We start from the raw sequence: 16,966 nt of genomic DNA, 5'->3' as shown, positions 1-16,966 counted from the left end.
ACCTCCCCGCTCTCTTGCTTCCCCTGCTCTAGCCACATGAGATGTATCGCTCCCCCTTTGTCTTCCACCATAATTGTAAGTTTCCTGAGGCCTCCCCAGAAGCCAAGCAGATACCAGCATCATGCTTCCTATACAGTCTGTGGAACCATGAGCCAATTAAAACTCTTTTCTTTATAGATTGCCCAACCTCAGGTATTTCTTTAGAGCAATGCAAGAACAGACTAACACAATGACATATTGAATATTTTAAGGTGAAGGAATTTGCAAAAGCAGCATGTGCAGGAAGGGTTTTCTGACCTTCTCCTGAAGCCAGGTCATAAGACCCTCAGGTGAGAGATGCCCTCCCTATACCTGGTGGTAATCTGTGAAGACAAAGGGACACAGAGAGGAATCTAACTAAACAAACGGGCCTTGATAAGCTTCCGCCAGCGGACTACACTTACTTCAAACTCTTTGCTCTATCATATCCTCCACAACTGTCCACCCTTTATCAAACCTACATCAAACTGTAACTGCTTCTTGGAGTCTTCATTTCCTTATAAAGGCCTCCATGTCACATAAAACTTATATTAAATACGTTTATGCACTTTTCTCTTATTAATCTGTCTTCTGTTATAGGGTTGTCAGCCATGAACTTAGAAGGGTAGAAGGAAAACAGATTTGTCCTCCCCTACAATATCAATATTGGTTCATCACTTGTAACAAATGTACCACACTAATGCAAGATGTTAATAACGGGAAAGTGTGGGGAGGGGAGAAGTGTAGGAGGCAGAGGGTATATGGGAACTCTCTACTTTCTGCTCTTTCTTTTTTTTTCTTTCTGAGACAGGGTCTCTCTCTGTCACCTAGGCTAGAGTGCAGTGGTGTGATCTCAACTCACTGCAACCTCCGCCTCCCACGCTCAAGCGATCCTCTCCCCTTAGCCTCCCGAAGCCAATCTGATTAAGCTAATCTGTTAAGACTCAACAATAAGAAAACAACCCGATTGAAAAGTGGGCAAGAGGTCTGAACAGACACCTCACAAAAAGATAAGCAGATGGCAAATAAGCATATGAATAAGCTGGGACTACAGGTGCATAACACCATGCCCAGCTAATCTGCTCTGTTTTTTCTCTAAACCTGAAACTGTTCTTAAAAAATAATCTATTAATTTTTTAAAGTCTCACACTCTATTCTCACTTGATACATGGGTAAAGGTGACAATGAGGTGAAGTGAAAAAAGGATCGTCTTTATAATAAATAATGACAGATCAATAAGATAGCCATATAAAAATAAAATGAACCTTGATTTCCTACCCACACAAAATTCAAATCCAGATGGATAGTCAATCTAAATATAAAAAGGAAGCAATTGACCAGGCGTGGTGGCTCACGCCTATAATCCCAGCACTTTGGGAGGCCAAGGCGGGCGGATCACCTGAGGTCAGGAGTTCAAGATTAGCCTGACCAACATGGCAAAACCCCACCTCTACTAAAAATACAAAAATTAGCTGGGCATGGTGGGGGGCACCTGTAGTCCCAGCTACTCAGGAGGCTGAGGCATGAGAATGGCTTGAACCCAGGAGGCAGAGGTTGTAGTGAGCCAAGATCGCAGCACTGCACTCCAGCCTGGGCAACAGAGTAAGACTCTCTCAAAAAAGAAGGAAGCAGTAAAACTTTATGAGAAATCCTAAGAGAATGTCTTTATGATATTGGAGTAGACAAAAACTCAAAAAAGACACAAAAAGTGCTGACCATAAGGGGAAAAAACCACCAACAGGACCATTTTAGAATTAAGAGCTTCTTTTCAGAAAAATGATACCATTAAGAGAGTGAAGAGCCAGGCTAGAGAATAGGAGAGGAAATGCTATGATAGGGAGCAATCTCCAACATGTGTTGGTAAGTGAAAAAGGGGTGTGGCAGAACAGCATGGATAGAACAGTGAACAGATAACGGACAAAAAGAGCGGCCACTAGAAATTACACAATGGTGTCTCCTCTGCATCTCAGCCCTTTAAATAGATCAATAGTACCAAAGTGAAAACACTTTCAACGAATTTCTGAAGGAAAATTTGCATCTTGTTTTCAGTTGAGTATTAACTGAAAGTCTCACTCAGGCTGAAATCCTAAATTGATGATGTTGCTACTTGGGATAGTCCATTACAGTCGCCTCCATTGTCAGCTGCATCTGCACCTCATCTGGACGGACATTCACTCAGTACACAAGGTGGATGCTCATCAAAGCCCCCTTCTGCTGGGGCCTTCCTGCAACCAGCTACACTCAAGGACCCCTGCACTCGATCCACCCACAGGTCGTGGTTCCTCAGGATTTTCTTGCCCTACTCCCTATTATATTGTTCTGGATATTTTTCTTTACCTGCTTAATTACCAAAATAGTAGAAAAAGCGAGAGATTTAATTACTATACTAAAGAAGTGGAAAGTTTTAGCCTCAAAAGTCAAGGCTGTCATTCATTAATAGGTGGTGCTGTCCAGGCACAGTGACTCACACCTGTAATCCTACCAATTTGGGAGGCTGAGGCAGGTGGATCACTTGAGGCCAGGAGTCCAAGACCAGCCTGACAAACATAGTGAGACCCCCATCTCTACTAAAAATACAAAAGTTGGCCGGGCGCAGTGGCTCACGCCTGTAATCCCAGCACTTTGGGAGGCCAAGGCGGGCGGATCACGAGGTCAGGAGATCGAGACTATCCTGGCTAAAACAGTGAAACGCTGTCTCCACTAAAAATACAAAAAATTAGCCAGGTGTGGTGGCGGGCACCTGTAGTCCCAGCTACTCGGGAGGCTGAGGCAGGAGAATCCCTTGAACCCGGGAGGTGGATGTTGCAGTGAGCCGAGATCGCACCACTGCACTCCAGCCTGGGCAACAGAGCGAGACTCCATCTCAAAAAAAAAATACAAGAATTAGCCAGGAATGGTGGCACACGCTTGTAGTCCCAGCTACTTGGGAGGCTGAGGCATGAGAATCACTTGAACCTGGAAGGCAGAGGTTGCAGTGAGCCGAGATCACACCACTGCATTGGGCAACAGAGTGAGGCTCTGTTTCAGGGAAAAAAAAAAAAAAAATAGGTTGTGCTAATGAGGATTCTGAGAAATCCTGCAGCCCCTGGGGAAATGTGGAGCTGAGGGTCAAGGTCACAGACAGAAGGATGGCGCCTTCAGCATGGATGCTATGGGGACCCAGTGAGCTCTCAGTAGGCTCCAGAAGCAACCTAATTCACATACATGCAGTTAAAAGAAAAGTCTCACCCTGATGTCCCAGTGGCCACCAGACACACATCCTCAACAGCCTAGATAATTCTAGAATCAGATAGATTTCTTCCTAAAATTCTTCTTCTTTTTTTTTTTTTTTTTTTTTTTGAGACAGACAGTCTCACTCTGCCGCCCAGGCTGGAGTGCAGTGGTGTGATCTTGGTTCACTGCAACCTCCACCCCGCCAGCTCAAGCAATTCTCCTGCCTCAGCTCCCTAGCAGAATACAGGCGCCTGCCACTGCACCCAGCTAATTTTTGTATTTTTAGTAGAGACAGGGTTTCACCATCTTGGCCAGGCTGGTCTTGAACTCCTGATCTTGTGATCCACCCACCTCGGCCTCCCAAAGTGCTGGGATTACAGGAGTAAGCCACTGTGCCCAGACAACTTCTTCCTAAAATTCTAAGCAAATCTTACCCAAGGGCAATTGCAGCTCCTTTCTTGCTCCTCCCTGGCCCCCCAAAATTCCAAAAAACAATGAAAGTCAAATGAAGAACATTTTGCGTTCCAGTTGACACAACTTTTGGGATTTTTGCAGACAGAACAGACTCTTAGCAAAGTGGTGTGGGAGGGTTGGGATCTGAGCAGGACATGCAGTTCACATTTTTTCAAAGCCTCAGGACAGACCCTGGTGTGGAATGGCGAGAATACAGGCTGGGGAGTCAGTCAGCTGAACTGGGGGTGAGGGTGGTCGATTCGGGTCTTAGTCCAACTTCCAGATTTCCAAATGTGAGAAATTAGACTAGAGGTTGTCTAAGAACACTTTCTGTCCAAACATTTGATGATTGCATAATAATATGTTTTTTTCACTCAAGTTCTCATCTTATTTTTCTTCTGCAATTCTAGTGTGTGTGGGGATGGGGGTGGACTTCCAGTTCTGAGACACGATGGCATAGATTCACTTTTCCCTGCTTCTCCCCTCTAAGGACACCTAAATACCCTGGGAATAAATCAACAGACAATCACACAACCCTGAGAGGTGGAAAGTAGAGGCAGACTGGCTGGGGACCCAGAGGCAGGAACAACACCCTGTTTTGTGCCCTGGGCTGTCTTTTTATTCCCACACATGCCAGACTGAAAATGAAAGAGGCCTGCAATCCAGAACCACCAACAGGCCTAAATTAGAAAGAACAAATGGCTGGGCCCAGTGGCTCACGCCTGTAATCCCAGCACTTTGGGAGGCCGAGGCAGGCAGATCACCTGAGGTTGGGAGTTCGAGACCAGCCTCAACATGGAGAAACCCCGTCTCTACTAAAAATACAAAATTAGCCGGGCATGGTGGCACATGCCTGTAATCCCAGCTACTCGGGAGGCTGAGGCAGGAGAATTGCTTGAACCTGGGAGATAGAGGTTGCGGTGAGCCGAGATTGCACCATTGCACTCCAGTCTGGGCAACAAGAGCGAAACTCCGTCTCAAAAAAAAAAAAAAAAAAGAACAAACAAGGAAAAGCAACAGAAAGAAAAGCCTGCTCTCTCTGGCCAAAGGGCCAGGAAAGGGCAGCAAAGCGGAAGCCCAGCAGGGAGATACATGCCCATGATTCACACCTGGGCAAGGACAGCTGACCTGGCCTGCAGCAGCAGGGTCAACAGGAGCTGCCTGGAACCTACGCCTCACTCCAAACCTGGAGCCGTGGCAGGCTACACTGGTGGTCCCCTGGGTCTATGATAAGGAAGTGGAAGCAGCAGATGATGAGGTTGCAACCAGACTCAGATTTCTAGCTTTGTTCATGATACTCCGGATGGTTATCAAGTCCAATGGCTGGGGACAGTGGCTCACGCCTGTAATCCCAACACTTTGGGAGGCCGAGGTGGGCGGATCACTTGAAGTTAGGAGTTCGAGACCAGGCTAGCCAACATGGTGAAACCCTGTCTGTACTAAAAATACAAAAATTAGCCAGGCATGGTGGTGCGTGTCTGTAATTCCAGCTACTCGGGAGGCTGAGGCATAAGAATCACTTGAACCTGGGAGGTGGAAGTAGCAGTGAGATTGAGCCACTGCACTCCAACCTGGGTGACAGAGTGAGACTCTGTCTCCAAAAAAAAAAAAAAAAAAACAAATAAAAAACCTCCTTGTGAGGTCAGGTCAATCAATCAGTGACACAATTCAGATGTTAGATGGTTGATTCCCAGGCATAGAATGCATCTGATAATGGCCCCAGATTTGTGGCCCAAGCCACACATCAATGGGCCCAAGCATGGGGCATATATGATGGACGCCCTATGCTCTCTATCGCCCCCAAGCAGCAGGGATGATTGAGTGTTTTAGTAGACAATTGAAGGACAGGGTTAAGTGACTGACAAGAGGGAATAAAAGAACCTCGGCCTGGACTATGCATCTCAGGGGAACAGTCTGGGGTCCCAGTGTGGCATTCCTCAAAGGGGCAGTCATCATTTGCGCTGCATATTTGATCAGACTGTCTACCTGCTTCCTTTTATTGCACAGCCTCAGTCTCTCTGGGGAACCCTACAAGGGCCCCCCATCCCCTTCAATTCCTTTCTAAAGACTCAGATAGGTGAGAGATTAGATTAGCTATTAAAAAACAAAGCATGAGAGACAGTAACCCTCTTCATCAGTTATCCCTTTGGTGCTGAGCATGGATTTTTTTGCCTGCAAAAAATAATCACTATCAACTTGAGGCTTCTAATTCAACATTTTCCATAAAGTGGCTTTGTTGCTTTGCCTGGTTATTTTCAAGGGATGGATATCAATGTACAGAAGAGAAATTTTTTTTTTAGTCATCAGAGGATCCAGGCCAGATTACAGCCCACCTCCCTGGAGGATAGTCGGAAGATGCTACCCTTACCCATGTCACAGTGGTTGGGGAAAATTCCCCCAACCTGAGCGCCTATGAACCCATGAGCCAGGGTACAGAGGGAGAAGTGGGAATCTAACCTTCCTTCTCTCTCTCCTACAGAATAGACTGTGTGACTTCCAAGTCACTAAATTCATTGATATGCCTGTCCCAGGCAGTTCCCCAGTGAACTTGACAAAATGCTGGATGTATCCCCACAAATAAATATTTTGTTCCTGTGCCACTGAATGCTGCAAACAAACATTTCTGTAAACATGGATTTTTCTGGTACCTAAGCTACCCCAACCATATTAATCTGTACACGATGCTGGGAGTGATCTTGATCCTGACCATGGTCTATTTATTGTAACTGCAGACTAATAACCTGGCTCCTAACAGAGACCCTCAAAATCCAACCCATTCAGGTCCATGATGGGGTAGCCTATGTTTCTCGCTTGGGCTCTGAAAAATCAAAGGATGGAGTTGAGGAATTATTTGGGCTCCAGGCCAAAATCCTATGTGTAATCTGTCAGGCCCAGCCATTAGCAATTACAAAGACTTTACCTGGCAGGCCAAACAGGGGACTGCTGCCCCCCGACCCCTCACTCCCTCAACAGACTTGAACAGACTTTGTGTATAATCCATGCGTGGCAGGTCCTTGAGGGAGTTGCAGTCAGAACTCAGCCCATCGCCTCCTGTATGCCTCGGGACAGCCATGCTGTTATGCGTATTAAACTAACTTATCAAATCACCTAACTTGTTAAATTGGCCAGGCCCTCCAAAACAGGGTGGAACAATACATTAATAACGATATTACACGTTCCTGAGTTTAATGAGAAGCACTCCAAAATTTCCTAATTCATATGATTTTTGATTTGGGCATCTGGTAGGTATTTTTATCAAGTTAGGGACTTTTCCTTACCTATTAGCTTCCTAGTATTTGACAAAAATCAGAAAGGGGCATTAAATTATCAAAAAGAAATGTCAGGATCTTTTGAGATGATTATAGGATTTTTCTGTCTGAGTTTCTTAAAAGTAAATTATTTACATTATGCTTGTGGATTCAAGACTATGTGCACCTTGCAAAGTGAGTTGGGAAATCTCTTCTATATCCTATAGCTGCCTCAAAAACAGAAATTGTCTTGTGTGTAAATTGACTATTCATTGCTTTTAATTAAATGGAAATTAGGTATTGACCTTTTTATGTATAGGAATCCTTTTCTATTGCTTTATCAATTATATTTTATTGTAGTAAGAACATTTAAGTGAGATCTATCCTCTTAGCAAATGTTTAAGTGTACAATACAGTATTGTTGACTATAGGTAAAATGTTATACAGCAGATCTCTAGAACTTACTCATCTTGCTTAACTAAAACTTTATGCTTGTTGACAGGCAACTCCTCATTTCCCCCTTCCCCAGCCCCTGGCAACCACCATTCCACTCTTCGATTCTATAAATTTGACTACTTTAGATACCACATGTAAGTAGAATCATACAGTATTTGTCTTTTGGTGACTGGCTTATTTCACTTAGCATAATGTCTTCAAGATTCATCCATGTTGTCTCATATTATAGAATTTCCCTCCTTTATAAGGTGAATAATATTCCATTTTATGTGAATACCACATTTTCTTTCCCCATCCTAGATATTTAGGTTGTTTGCACATCTTGGCTACTGTAAATAGTGCTGCTATGACCATGGGAGTATAACATATTTAGAAATCAGGAAGTATGGTGCTTCTAGCTTTGTCCTTCCTCAAAACTGATTTAGCTATTTGTGGTCCTTTTTATACTTCAGAGGTTTTTTTCTGTAAAAAAAAATCCATTGGGATGTTAATAGAGATCACACCAAATTTGTAGATTGCTTTAGGTAGTATATGCAATAGACTAATATTTGTTTCCCCTAAAATTCATATGTTGAAACCTAATCCCCTATGTGTTGGTATTTGGAGATGGGACCTTTGGGAGGTGATTAGGTCATGAAGGTAGAGCACTTATGAATGGGACTAGTGCCTTATAAAAGAAATCCCAGAGTGCTCCATCACCCTAATTCCATGAGGACACATGGAGAAGATGGCCATTTATGAACCAAGAAGCAGGCCCTCACTAGATAGCAAATCTGCTAGCTACTTGATCTTGAATTTCCTAGCCTCCAGAACTGTGAAAAATAAATTTCTGTGTTTTATAAGCCACCAGTCTATGGTATTTTGTTTTAGCAGGCTGAATGGACTAAGGCACTGTATATGCATGGATTTATTTTCTGAGCTCTCTCTTCTCTTCTGATGGCCTATGTGTTTGTCTTTATGCTATTCCCATGCTGTTTCAATTACTATAGCTTTGTAATATATTTGAAACATATTATGAATCCCATATATGAAAAGCTCACATCTAATATGATACTCAACAGTGAAAATTTTCTTATATATGGTCTTGATGATGTTGAGACTCTATTTCCAGTTTGTTGAAAAATTTTTTAATCATGAAAGGGTATTGAATTTTGTCAAATGCTTTCTCTGCATCTATTGAGATGATCATGTTATCTTTATATCTTTACCCTGTTAATATGCCATTTCACACTGATTTATTTTTGTATGTTGATCCATACTTGCATCCTAGGGATAAATCCCACTCGGTCATGATATACAATCATTTAAATGTGCTGTTGAATTTGATTTGCTAGTATTTTGTTATGAGTTTTTATATGTATATTCATCAGAGATATTGATCTGCAGTTTTCTTTTCTTGTGGTGTCTTTGTTTGGCTTTGGTATCGGGATAATGTTGGCTACATAAAATAAATTTGGAAGTGTGCCCTCTTCTTCAATTTTTAAAAATAGTTTAAGAAGAACTGGCATTAATTCTTCTTGAGATGTTTGGAAGAATTCACCTGTGAAGCCATCTGGTCCTGGACTTCTTCGTTTGGGGAACATTTTTGATTATTGACTAAACCTCCACATTAGTTATAAGTCTGTTCAGACTTTGTATTTCTTCATGATTCAGTCATCGTAGATTGGAAGGTTTTATGAATTTATTCATTTCTTCTAGATTATCCAGTTTGTTGGAATAGAATTTTTCATTATAGCCTCATGATCCTTTTTATTTCTGTGGCATCAGTTGTAATGTCTCCTCTTTCATTTCTGATATTGTTTATTTGAGTCTTCTTTCTTTCTTACTTAGCCTAACTAAGGATTTGTTGATTTTGTTTATCTTTTCAAAAAACCAATTCTTTTGTTATTCTTTTCAAAAAATTTGTTGATTTTTTTACTATTGCTTTTCTATTCTGTATTTTCTTAGTTCCTACTCTAATCTTTGTTATTTTCTTCACTAATTTTAGGCTTAGTTCCTCTTCTTCTTCATCTTCTTCTCCTCTCCTTGAGGCACAAAGTTAGACTATTTACTTGAGATCTTTCTTCTTTTTCACTGCAGATGTGTATTGCAATAAAGTCCCTCTTAGTACTTCTTTGCTTAGTACTGCTTTTATCCTGTAAGTTTGGGTATGTTGTGTTTTTCTTTTCATTTATCTCAAGATATTTCCTAATTTCTTTTTTATTTTTATGGCCTAATTGTTGTTCAAGAGTGTGTTGTTTAATTTCCACATATTTGTGAACTTTCTATTTTTTCTTCTGCCTTTGATTTTTAGTTTCATTCCATCACGGTCAGAAAAGATACATGGTATGATTTCAGTCTCTTAAATTTGCAAAGACTTGTTTTGTGACCCAACATGTGATCTACCTTGGAGAAAGTTCCATGTGCATTTGAGGAGAATGTGTGTTCTGCTGCTGTAGGGTGGAACGTTCTGTGTATTTCTGTTCGGTCCATTTGGTCTATAATGTTGTTTAAGTCCCCTGTTTCCTTATTAATCTTCTGTCTGAATGTTCTACCCATTATTTAAAGTACAGTGTTGAAGTCTCCTACTATTTTTGTATGGCTGGCTATTTCTCCCTTCAGTTCTGTCATTGTTTGTTTCATATATTTAGGTGCTCTGATATTGAGTGCATATATTTATAATTGTTATATCTTCATGGTGGATTGATGCTTTTTTCATTATATAATATACTTTAATGTCTCTTGTGACAGTTTTTGACTTAAAGTCGATTTTGTCTGATATAAATAGAGCCACTCCTGCTCTCTTTGGGTTGTCATCTGCATGGAATGCCTCGTTCCATCCCTGACAGGAGGCATCATAGTTCTGCTCTTCTAAAGGGCAATGACTCTAATGTTTCTCTGTGGGTAGGGGGAAAAGGAAAAGACAGAAAAATAACAGAAAATGTGAGATAGTGAATGGCCTTAAGAATTCTTTTCTGTCCTTGCAGACAATGGGCCCTGAAGGAGAAGAGTGTTCCTGGGCCAAATCTGCATGCATACACACAGTTTGATCTGCCTGGCTTATGAGGGATTCACATCTAGGCCTTACCTCCCACATGCTAAAAATGGGCCTATTTGAGTAACATGGGTGCTTCAAAAATCTCTATGAACTAATTTGAGGGGAAAAGGGGCACAGATGCAGAGGTAACTAGAAGGGATCGTAAGTCCCCAAAATGCTCTGAAACTAGGGCCTTGCTGGTATTGGATAGAAGGGCAAAAGAGAGCCAGATCTCAGGAACTTGGTTTCACTTATCAACAGACAAATGCTGTCCCAGCTTGCATCAGAAGCCAACAGGGACAATATCAAAAGTTTCATAATTACGGTGCAGTGTGAGCTTCCAGAGAGCAAGCTGTGGGAGGATCCGGGTAAGGATTGCCCGCCACCCCTGACGCCTCAACAGGGAGGAGCTCCTTGCTTGAAAAGGGAGAAAATTGCCAAACTGAAGAGGAAGGAAACTGAAAGTAGCCACTAAGAAAAAGCAAGATGAACCCAAAGCACAATCAATCCAAGGTAACTGAGAATTCAGGAGAAAACAAATTAGAAAAGTAAACTGATAAGAGTCTATGTAACTCCTTAAAAGGTTTGTTATGAACCAAAAAGTAAAAATCAAATAAGCCAACAACAACCAAAAAAAACACTAGAAATTAGATGAAGATATCCAATAGTTGAAGACAAATGTATTTTTAAAAAGTAAGGAAAAGACTGGGTGCGGTGGCTCACACCTGTAATCCCAGCACTTTTGAAGCCCAAAGCGGGCGGATTACTTGAGGCCAGGAGTTCAAGACCAGTCTGGCCAACATGATGAAACCCCGTCTCTACTAAAAATACAAAAAATTAGCCGGGCATAGCGGCACATGCCTATTCTCCCAGCTACTCGGGAGGCTGAGGCAGGAGAATTGCTTGAACCCAGGAGGCGGAGGTTGCAGTGAGCCAAGATTACGCCACTGCACTCCAGCCTGAGTGACAGAGTAAGACTCCATCTCAAGAAAAAAGAAAGAAAGAAAAAAGAAAAGCAAGGAAAATAAATAAATAAATGTTTCAGTGTTTCATTGTTTCCTACGCTGAGGTGGGAGCGGATATTCTCTGAAATTATCTTGTAGATAACCTTTAGAAAATTTAAATGATATCCCATATATTCCAGGCATATTCTCTCAAACAGAGCAAGTTCCCCACTTGCCCCACAAGATGCCACAAGCCTTCTCAAGGCTTCTCTGGGTCATCTGGATTTCAGCTCAGCCTTAGTTTCCTGACGACATCCTGTTGTTCCCTCATACTTTTCTTTTTTGCCTCCCTTGTTATTTGTTACCCCCACTTGGAATACTCTTCCTCTTTGATATCTCCAAAGTGTGAATCCACACAACACTGTCCACTTCCTCCAGGAAGTCTACCCTGACTGCTGCCACCTAGTATACCTCTTTCATTCACGTTCTTCTTGCACATTCAGTCAGAAACCTACAGCTGCTCTCCATTTGCCAAGAGGTTGTTCTCTAAGTTTATATCAAGATTGTTTGATGAGACTGCAAAATGCCACTTCCCATTTTTCCCCTAGCTGGCTTTTTAACCCGTGTCATGCCTGACATCTAAACGTACTGCTTGATCACTACACAAGGCTGGCCCACAGACTGCTTTGGCACAAAGGCCAAAGACTACTAGGCTCAACGTTAATTCCTGTCTTTCTGGGCCAAGATAAAGCCAGAAGACACAGAGCCATCCACTGATGCACCAGTAAATTAATGACTTTACAAACCAGCATGCATTCTTGCGGGGAGTGTGTGCAAGTGGGAAAAAAACTGTCTGGATATCAAAATCAGTCACCAAGCTGTACATTTACAACTTGTGAATTCTTCAGTATTTATGTAAGGTTTCGATACAAATTTTACATCAGAAAATCAACATGACTCACTCCAGTCTTCTAATTTTCTATTTTTCCCCCGGGACCTTGCTGGATGTTTTCTTTTCTTTTTCTTTTTTCTTTTCTTTTCTTTTTTTTTTTTTTTTACTCTGAAGATCTGCTGGAGAGATGTTTTCATAAAGATAGAGAAAAGGGTCTGGACAAGGTGGTTCATGCCTGTAATCCCAGTACTTTGGGAAGCCGAGGCGGGCAGATCACTTGAGGTCAAAAGTTTGAGACCAGCCTGGCCAATATGTTGAAACCCCATCTCTACTAAAAATACAAAAATTATCTGGGCAAGGTGGCAGGCATCTGTAATCCCAGCTACTCAGAGGCTGAGGTGGGAGAATCTTTTGAACCTGGGAGGCGGAGGTTGCAGTGAGCCAAGAACGCGCCACTGCACTCCAGCCTGGGTGACACAGCAAGACTCTGTCTCAGAAAAAAAAAAAAAAAAAAAAGAAAGGGGTCATACTGGGGAAAAGGAACAAACACAGACGCACTGAAAAGAATCCAAATAGTTAAGAATATGACAAAGAATCAGAGACTATGAAGATTTAATTCAGGAGGGTGGGGATAGAAATAATTTGACACTGCTCTTCAGCTAAATTTATTCTTTACTTGAAAACTTCTGTCTGGCCAGGCACAGTGGCTCACGCCTGTCATCTCAGCACTTTGGGCAGCCGAGGCAGATGGATAGCTTGAGCCCAGGAGGTCAAGACAAGCCTGGGAAACATGATGAAACTCCATCTCTACAAAAAATGCAAAAATTAACTAGGTGCGGTGGTGCGCACCTATAGTCCAGCTACTCGCAGATGGGGAGCTGAAGTGGGAGAATCGCTTGAGCCTGGGAGGTTGAGTCTGCGGTGGGGCAAGGGTTCAGTAAGCCGAGGTCACACCACTGTACTCCAGCCTGGGCGACAGAGCCAAACTCTTGTCTCTAAAAAAAGACTTTTTAATAGAATTTTCATGTTGGCTTGCTGCCCTCTGGTGGAATTATTAGGGTTTATCACAAACACTGTGGAATTCACTCTGGCAATGACCACTAACACAAAATACCGATGGTTCTTGGGCATAACCCTCCCCCTGGGGAGTTAGATCTTTGACTTCATGGTGTCAGGAATTTGTTATTGGCCTGGACAACAGAAACATGTCTGGAAAATCCCCAAATATTTGGAAATGAAATAACACAACTCTAAATAATCCATGGGTCAAAAAAGAAATCAAAAGGAAATTATGTAGTATTGAATTAAAATAAAATCAAAACAAAATATCAAAATGCATGGGATGCCACTAAAGCAAGGCTAGGAGAAAATTTACAGAACTAAATGCCTAAAAGGAGCAGGGGTGGGGAGGGGCCGGAGGACAGGATTCAAGAGGGCATACGAAATATTTTGGAGGTAATATATATGTTCATTATCCTGACTGCAGTGATAGTTCCACCCATAATATATACAGCCATACTTCACTTAATGACAAGCATAAGTTCCGAGAAAAGCATCGTCAGTGATTTCGTCATTATGCCAACATCATAGAATGTACTTATGCAAAACCTAGATGGTATAGCCTACTACACACCTAGGCTATATGGTCTAGACTATTACTCCTAAGATGCAGACCTACAAAGCATGTTACTGTATTGAATATTGTAGGCAATTGTAACACAATAGTAAGTATTTGCATATCTAAATATGTCTAAACATAGAAATGGTACAGTAAAAATACAGTATTATAATCTTATGAGACCACCATCATATATGTGGTCAGTCATTGACTGAAATGGCACATGAATATATATATGAGTGTGTCTATATGACTGTCATATATGTCATACATATGTCAAAATTTATCAAATTATATACTTTATATGCCATTTGTTGTATATCAATCATATCTCAGTAAAGCTGTTTTAAACAACATGTGGCTGCACTATTAGGTAGTACAACTCAAGTGCAATTACTAAGAGAATACTAAAAGCATGCATAATTAACAAGCTAATAAAGGAGTAAGGTGAACTTTCTAAAATCACTTAATTAGTCTAAAAGAAATCAAGAAAGTAGAGAAAACTGAATTGACGTCACAAATAAAAAACAACTGGAAATATAGTAGATTTTAGCCCAATTATATTGACAATTACATTAAATGAAAATGGACTAAATACTGTAATTTTAAGAAAAGTACCTTCCAGAATACATTTTTCTATAATAAAAGAAAAACTTGAACAATACACCACTTACGGCAGACACATTTCAAGTATAAGAACACCGAAACACTGAAAGTATAAGGATGGAAAAAGATGTACCAACTGATATCATTATACTAATATCACATAAGGCAGACATAAAGGAAAAATGATCCTAATTTAAAATGAGAAATTGACAATCTACAGTCATAGTGTAAGATTTTTATGTTCCCTTCTCGATAATGGGTAAGAAAGACAGACAAGCGGTAGAGTTATACAAGATTTGAACAACACAATTAACCTTGACCTAAATAACATAAAATCTTGACCTAAGTAACATAAAATCAATTATGTTAGTGCCTTTCTTTCCTCATTCATACAGTCACTGTAATAGTGACTCCTGCATGTGAAGGTTATTATGAGAATCAAAAGAGTTAATACATGCAAATTCTTAGAACTCCTGGCATGCAGAGTAAATTCATAATAAGTAGGAACTTAACCAAGAAATAAAATCCTAAGTATATTGCTTTCATCTAGTGGTCACATTATATAAAAATACAAAAATTTTTATAATGTGGTCATATTATCTAAAAATGTGAAATCAGCCGGGTGCAGTGGCTCACGCCTGTAATCCCAGCACTTTGGGAGGCCAAGGTGGGTAGATCACTTGGGGCCAGAAGTTTGAGACCAGCCTGGCCAACATGGTGAGACCCCCCCCATCTCTACTAAAAATACAAAAAAAAAAAAAAAAAAAAAAAAAAAAAATTAGCCAGGCATGGAAGCAGGTGCCTGTAATCCCAGCTACTCAGGAGGCTGAGACACGAGAATCACCTGAACCCGGGAGGCGGAGATTGCAGTGAGCTGAGATCGCGCCACTGCACTCCAGGCTAGGCGACAGAGCAAGACTCCCTCTCAAAAAAAAATAAAAAAGAATAACTTTTCACTATGTGAGCCATTGTCGTTTAGTGCATAATGTCTGCGTACTACCCAGTATCCCCTGCGGCTCCTCCACAGTTGTGGGGTCCCGCACTATAGGAAGACAATGCATTTTAGCTCAGAGTACAGGTCTCAAAAACTTGGCTAAATACTTCCCCCATCCACTCATACCAGTGTACAGGGAACAATAATGGATTAATAACCAAAGAGAGGGCAGGAAGGTCCCAACTGGCATCTGCTCCACTCGGCCCACTGGTGTCTAGATAGGGAACAGTAATAGCGTTCACCACTTCTCTTTCCCCCAAATCTCCTCTGGAAATTCCAGGCTTACCTCAATATTCCCAAGGTTCAAGTGACCAACTCAAGGGCTCAGGCGGCCAAGGCCCAACCTCACGTGCCCAGAAAGTGGACGCACCCAGGGGCTGCTCCTGGAAGGAAGGAGAAATGACGGTGAGTAGAAGCCCATGTCAGCCTCTCTGGCTGGGCCCTCCTTCTACTGATGTCTTGACCCGCAGCCCACAGCCTCTGGGCAAGGAACTAAAGTCGTTTTGAGTCAGCAGGGTCAGACTTCTAGAAGCAGCCAGCTAAGGTAAAATATCTGTCTTCTACTCCCTGGAAAGCAGTCTGGAGAGGTGGAACCGGCCCAGACTTCAGTATCAGGCAGATCTGGATTCAAATCCCAGCTCTGCCTCTCACTTGCTGAGGACTCTAAACACCTCCTTTTGCTCCACCCAGCCTCCATCTTTTCACGTGGAAAAGAACTGCTTGGTAAGGTTGCTGTGGGGAGTGAATAAAGCAATATACATAGTGCTTAATCTCACAGACAGCAGATGCTCCAGAAATGCTAATTCTCTTGCCCACTGGTATTCCTCAGGCAGCCACCAGTCACCTTCTTCTGAAGCTGTTGGCGGGGTACAGGCAGGCAGGAAGCTCAGTCTGAACAACCAGCCTTCAGACCAGCTCAGACACAAGGTGAAACAGAAACCAAAAACTCAGAGCACATGACTTACCTCCTCCAAACCTTTGCTCCAACCACTGCCACTCCCCAGGGAACGCCCTCCCCGTCTCCTCCCGCCCACTGCGGAGAGTGCTCCCATTCTCCACCGTTTATCACACACTTGTTTCTCACTTCCTGGCACTGTGAGTTGTCGTTTATTAACTGGTTTATTTTCTTCTTGGAAAAATAATTTTTTTAAAAAATATACCTTATCTATGCACACAAAGCAGCCCCCCAATTCATGAATGGATATGCTTGTGGTTTGTATTTGCATTTTAATTACTAAGCAATCTGGCTCATCCCTTTGTGCAAAGCATTGCCTTAGGTTACAGTGTAGGAAACTGTATCAGCTCATCCTAGCACTGTTATAAAGAAATACCTAAGACTGGATAATTTATAAAGAAAAGAGGTTTAACTGGCTCACAGTTCCACAGGCTGCACAGGAAGCATAGTGACATCCGCTTCTGGGGAAGCCTCACTGTATTTATTTATTTGAAGGACTGATTTTTTTACAAAGTGAAAACTTCTCCCATGGCCTCTTCAATGCTTCCTTGAG

General features: G+C 41.9%; 1 protein-coding gene across 16 annotated transcripts in view; it reads right to left on the bottom strand.

Moving 5' to 3' along the window:
• Positions 1–16,407, bottom strand: part of CASP8 (caspase 8) — a 55,016-nt gene extending 38,609 nt beyond the window's left edge. For 4 of the 16 annotated variants that reach the window (XR_010150205.1, XM_063791545.1, XM_009443990.5 and 1 more), the window contains exons 1-2: positions 16,235–16,394; positions 15,745–15,841 (exon numbers count right to left, since the gene is read on the bottom strand). The gene's annotated coding sequence lies outside the window, so the exon portion shown is untranslated. Of the gene's footprint in view, positions 1–15,744; positions 15,842–16,234 lie in introns of all 16 variants that reach the window. The other 12 variants (XM_063791536.1, XM_063791538.1, XM_063791543.1 and 9 more) reach the window with 7 other exon arrangements.
• Between the last annotated feature and the right edge of the window lie 559 nt (positions 16,408–16,966).

The sequence above is a fragment of the Pan troglodytes genome, chromosome 13 (genome assembly GCF_028858775.2).
Source record: "Pan troglodytes isolate AG18354 chromosome 13, NHGRI_mPanTro3-v2.0_pri, whole genome shotgun sequence".
NCBI classification, from domain to species: domain Eukaryota; kingdom Metazoa; phylum Chordata; class Mammalia; order Primates; family Hominidae; genus Pan; species Pan troglodytes.
This window is presented reverse-complemented; position numbering and strand designations above follow the sequence as displayed.